Source organism: Aegilops tauschii, chromosome 5 (genome assembly GCF_002575655.3).
Source record: "Aegilops tauschii subsp. strangulata cultivar AL8/78 chromosome 5, Aet v6.0, whole genome shotgun sequence".
NCBI classification, from domain to species: domain Eukaryota; kingdom Viridiplantae; phylum Streptophyta; class Magnoliopsida; order Poales; family Poaceae; genus Aegilops; species Aegilops tauschii.
Genome location: NC_053039.3, coordinates 483222041 through 483228360, shown reverse-complemented (window position 1 = coordinate 483228360; position 6320 = coordinate 483222041).

The following is a 6320-nucleotide window of genomic DNA, read 5'->3' as shown; positions in this document are numbered from 1 at the left end:
CCGTGGTCAAGGCCAGGAGGTGAGCGGCCCGAGGTCCAGTAAGAGCCCCCGAGGCGCGATGCTCAGGAGGTCCCCTTTAGCGCTCAAGCAGCTATGGCAAGATAAGAAAGGGAGGCGACGTGGTCGCGACAGGGCTGCGACGAGCGCGACCTTTAGGCTCCAACGATTAGCCGATATGAGCGCAAGACTTATCTCAGTAGTTCGGGGTCGATTCTTCGCGATGCGCCAGGCCTGTGCGCAAACACCCGCAGTGCAACTAGGTTAGGCCCGTACGAGTCTCCCTCTTCCCGTGCTCTCCATAGTGCTCTACGTCCTCAGGTCCCGGCCCTCGAGCGAGCTCAGCCGCCGCTGGTATGCCAGGTCGCGATGCCGTGGTCAAGGCCAGGGGGTGAGGGCTGGGGAGCCAGTAAGAGCTCCTGAGTCGCGATGCTCAGGAGACCCCCTTTTAACGCACAAGCGGATTGCACGAGAGAAAAGGAAGCTCGTGGTGCCGTCCGCTATCCTCTCCATGAGATCCCTGCGATCCATCACAAGGAGAAACACGATTTTGCCGTTATGGTTGCCAGCCTGCCTCTGGCTGCTCCGCGAGGAAATGAAGGCACTAAGGGCCTGGTGAGGTGGCGTGCGCGGGGCGTGCCGCGAGCCAGAGCTCGACCGCTCAGGTTTGTCGACGTGGCAGGGACGGACCCATGCACCAGCGACGTGCCAGTGTCAGAAGGCCTTGTGGGAGGCGATGATGGAGCAGGTGGTAATCAGGCGGGTCAAGCATGGAAGGCAAATCAGCATGGGTAAATGCAGAAAGATACATGCCACTGGGTCAGGCCCGAGCGGCTAGGGGATGATGCAGTCCAAGGGGCGCCCCCAGCAAGGTAAGCTAAAGACATAAGAAAAGGATACACACCACAGGGACGGACCCACGTGGCCTGGGAATAATGCAGCCCGAGGGGGCGGTCCCAGCTAATCGAACTTGGAAAATGTCACCTGGTTCTGTTGACGAAGGAGAGTTGAGGCAGCTGAAGGTGTGCAACGAAGGGGTAGCTCCTCATGAGCCACCGGGGCCCTGAGCCTCAGGAGGCTCTAGGGACTCAGGTGGTTCCCCGAGGACCGTCTCCATCTCCGCCAAGACGGCATGGTGCCTGGCCTCTTGAGCCGATAGGATACGCCGCATGTTGCACTGATAGGCTGACGACACGCTCGGCAGGCCAAAGGGCATGCGAACGTAGCTGTGCGGTGGACCCTCGCAGCGACCCACGCGCGAAGGCCAGAAGAGCTCCTGAGAAGCGGCCCTATTGAGCCCTGGAACGTCGATGCAGACGCAGCCCGACATCCTCGCCTGGATGGGGAGCTGCGCCTCGGGAGCGCCGAAAAGATAGAAATTACCTCTGGATTGTCAGCCCGACTTGATGCACCCTCATCCTGAGAGTAAGAAGTGTCATCTAAGTCATAAAAAATGCAGCCAAGAGAGTCAAGTTCTACCTCAGACTGATCATCAACATCTACTGACTCGCCCATAGCAGCCGGTTTAATCACAGCAGCTGGTTTGCTCTTCTTAGACTTTGGGCCATGCCTGATTCTCTCTGGAGGTGGTGAGTCTGAGCCGGAAGAGATAGAAATTACCTCTGGATTGTCAGCCCGACTTGATGCACCCTCATCCTGAGAGTAAGAAGTGTCAGCTAAGTCATTAAAAAGGCAGCCAAGAGAGTCAAGTTCTACCTCAGACTGATCATCAACATCTCCTGACTCGCCCATAGCAGCCGGTTTAATCACAGTAGCTGGTTTGCTCTTCTTAGACTTTGGGCCAGTCCTGGCCTTGGCCACAATATTCTTTACTTTCCTCTTCCAAAAAGCAGAGTCGGGCTATGTAAAAAGAAAAAAATGACAAGTGAGACACATAACAGAATCAAGGATATTAAAAACCGGACATAGAATAGTGCTTATAGATGGGGTCGGTGTCGGTGTTCTAGGAACGGGGGTACCCAGACTCGCCTGCCTGCGGCCCATGGTGTGGCTCCATCGACGGCCTGGTATGGCCCAGCTTCAGGATCAACAACCAAAGACCCTCGCGAGGGGCCAAGCCTCGCGAGGCGGACGACACCAAGACCTCCACGAAGGACGGCCTCCTCAGGCTGGCTCCCGAGGAGCAGAGATTTCTATGCAAGGATCACCTCGCGAGGTTCAGGTGACATGAGCCATGATGATCAAGGCCAGGCGGGCGCCAGCGGGCGCAGTGTACCAGTTTCCTCTTTTGTGCTAAGGAGGCAAGCGCAGACGCGGTGTCCCGAGGAATCAGCCAAAGGTTTCCATTTCGGTGCAACAAGACCAAGACTGCCAGGACGGCAGGATGGAGGTCATCGCCGAGCCCACCACGGCGTCACGACCATAAGCTTTTGCAGATGAAGAATACTTTTGTCAAGATATCACGTACTAGCAGTCCCCCTTCGAATTTGGCCGTTGTGGGATCCCTTCCCGCCTTACATTTGGGAAGAGGACCAAGGCCACTATAAATAGGACTTAACCACCACCATAGAGGGATGGATCATTCAGATCATCCTCACACCCAACAGCTAATCTGAGCCCAAGAACACCTCTTCTCCTGAGGTTGTTCTCCCACTGTACTAGTTCATCCTCAGCACTTCGAGGCCAATCCACCACACAGCAGGAATAGGGTTTTACACCGCAAGGTGGACCGAACCTGGGTAAACTACCGTGTCTCTTTCCCATTCGGTTCGTCGAGCTAGGCCGTGAGATTAGCGAGTAGGCAAACTGGGGAGGACGAGTTCTTCACACGCACCCCAGAGTTCGAACCTCTCAAGGGTCTGCGGAACCCCGAATCCGACATTTGGCGCGCCAGGTAGGGGTGCGTCGGAGCCTCTCTTGTTTTGGACTCTAATTTGCATGATTTGAATGAACCTAACCCGGACTGACGATGTTTTTAGCAGAACTACCATGGTGTTGTTTTTGTGCAGAAATAAAAGTTCTTGGAATTCAATGAATTTTTTTGGAGAACTATTTCAGAATAAATAAAAAATACTGGAACCAAGAACCACCTGAGGGGGGCCCTGGCCGCCCACAAGACACCAGGCGCGCCACCCCCCTGGCGTGCCCTGGTGGGTTGTGGGGCCCTTAGGGCTCCGTTGACCTTAATTCCAACTCTATCTCTACCTAATATTAAAGGAAGGAAGCTTTCATAGTTCTCCATAAGTCATCTCTTTATATCCATTAATTTATGTTAACTATAAAGATTGAGGGCTAAGATTTAAAAAGACCCGAAGCGTTTTTTTCTACATCAAAGCATTCCGAGGCAAAATTGCCATTGAAGCGAGACTGGGAAGCCCGCGGTCCGTAATAAGAAACATAATAACTCAAGCGGATTGATTAGATTGGAAAGGAAACCACACGTGACCTCCGACGCGCACAAGGCCGCCCGCTGGATTCCGCTTCCCCAGCCTCGCTTCTCCGACGTCACTGCCGTCTCCTCCTAGCTATCAGTCACCATGCTGTGGCTCTTTGTCGATGCCGTTTGCACCAAAGAGGTCGGGGCCACCACCACGTCGACCTGGCTCGCTACAAGAATCACACTTAGCGGCAGCGCAACAGAGCTGGAGTCAAAGGTCAGAGCTGCTATTCACGGTGGTCTTGCACGAGTTGCACGACATCTCAATGCTCGGAGGGGAACCTGCAACGCCACGCTCGGAGACGATGCCGTGGCCACCATGTTATAGCCGCTCAGAGCTGTGCGTGATGCGACAGTGCCAGGACGACGGGTGCCCGTTTATATGCGAGAATGCCACTGTCCACCCCGACTACGCCAGTCTTCATCCCGGCATAACGGTCAATGCTTGGGCATGGCCTCCGCTCCTTGCCGGCGGCGCATAGTGGCTCAATGCATGCATCCTTCTTCTCGTGCATGTCGCTGCAGTCGTTGCTGGCGGCCCGGTTCGGCTGGTTGTGCATTGGTTGCCGTCGCCCCAGCGTGCTGCCCCGCAGAGCCAGCCCTCGGGGACCATGCACTGAGCCGCTGGCACAGTGCAGTCCAGGGAAGATTTCGATGCCGGGTTGTTGGGGATATAACTATTGGGTATAACCCGCCCAGGAGGGACCGGGTTATACCACTGGTGGTTTGTTATGTCAAAGCCCATGAGGATGTTGAAGATGGCAGTTCACGAAGCAGGCTACTGAAGGCCCAAAACCCAAAGGCGACTTAAGGCCCAATAAGTGTAAACCGCCATATATGTATGACTTGTATTATAAGGCATGTATTGTTAGTCATCGAGCCGGACACGTTGTGTATGAGCCGGCCGGGACTCTGTGAGCCACTGGGCGTCAACCTGTGTATATAAAGGGACGATCCGGCGGCGGTTTAGGACAAGAGACGAGAGATCGAAAGCTAGGTCAAGCGTATTCGCTCCCTGGTAATCGAGACATAAGCAATTCCACCTCAATCCGGATTAGGCCTTTACCTTCACCGCAAGGGGCCGAACCAGTATAAACTCCTCGTGTCCTTTGTCCCGTTTAACCCCTTTAAGCTAACCTAGTTGCGATGGCTCCACGACTAAGTCCTTTTGCTAGGACATCTGCCGTGACAATTCCACGACAGTTGGCGCCCACCGTGGGGCCAGCGCATGGTGGTTTCGAGTTCTTACAGGGAAGCTTTCAAGGGATCAAGGGATACGCTATGGGCTAGATGACCAAGAGTCGTCGTGGCAAGCTCTACATCGACGATGCAAGCTGGGGCCCCGAGGCAGGCTCAATCTGTTGGGAAATGTAGTAATTTCAAAAAAAATCCTATGCACACGCAAGATCATGGTGATGCATAGCAACGAGCGGGAGAGTGTTGTCCACGTACCCTCATAGATCGTAAGCGGAAGCGTTTTGTCAACGCGGTTGATGTAGTCGTACATCTTCACGATCCGACCGATGCAAGTACCGAACGCACGGCACCTCCGAGTTCAGCACACGTCCAGCTCGATGACGTCCCTCGAACTCACGATCTAGCAGAATGTCGAGGGAGAGTTTCGTCAGCACGATGGCGTGGTGACAGTGATGATGAAGCTACCGGCGCAGGCCTTCGCCTAAGCACTGCAACAATAAGACCGAGGTGGATTATGGTGGAGGGGGGCACCGCACACGGCTGGAAACAATCAACTTGTGTGTTCTAGGGTGCCCCCTGCCCCCATATATAAAGGAGCAAGGGGGAGGCCAGCCGGCCCTTATGGCACGCCAAGAGAGGAGGAGTCCTCCTCCTAGTAGGAGTAGGACTCCCTTTCCTACTCCTACTAGGAGGGGGAAAGGAAGGAGGAGAGGGAGAAGGGAAAGGGGGGCGCCGCCCCCCTCCTTGTCCAATTCGGACTCCCAAGGGCGGGGGCGCGGCCTGCCCTGGCCGGCCCTCTCTCCCTCCACTAAGGCCCATGAGGCGCATTAGTTCTCCCGAGGGGGTTCCGGTAACCCTCCAGCACTCCAGTTTTCTCTGAAATCACCCGGAACAATTCCGGTGTCCGAATATAACCATCCAATATATCAATCTTTATGTCTCGACCATTTCGAGACTCCTCGTCATGTCCGTGATCACATCCGGGACTCCGAACTATCTTCGGTACATCAAAACAGATAAACTCATAATACCGATCGTCACCGAACGTTAAGCGTGCGGACCCTACGGGTTCAAGAACTATGTAGACATGACCGAGACACGTTTCCGATCAATAACCAATAGCGGAACCTGGCTTCTCATATTGGCTCCCACATATTCTACGAAGATCTTTATCGGTCAAACCGCATAACAACATACGTTGTTCCCTTTGTCATCGGTATGTTACTTGCCCGAGATTCGATCGTCGGTATCTCAATACCTATTTCAATCTCGTTACCGGCAAGTCGCTTTACTCGTTCCGTAATGTATCATCCCGCAACTAACTCATTAGTCACATTGCTTGCAAGGCTTATAGTGATATGTATTACCGAGAGGGCCGAGAGATACCTCTCCGACAATCAGAGTGACAATTCCTAATCTCGATCTATGCCAACTCAACAAACACCATCGGAGACACCTGTAGAGCACCTTTATAATCACCCAGCTACGTAGTGACATTTGGTAGCACACAAAATGTTCCTCCGGTATTCGGGAGTTGCATAATCTCATAGTCATAGGAACATGTATAAGTCATGAAGATAGCAATAGCAACAAACTAAACGATCAAGTGCTATGCTAATGAAATGGGTCAAGTCAATCACATCATTCTCTAATGATGTGATCCCGTTCATCAAATGACAACTCATGTCTATGGCTAGGAAACTTAACCATCTTGGATTAACGAGCTAGT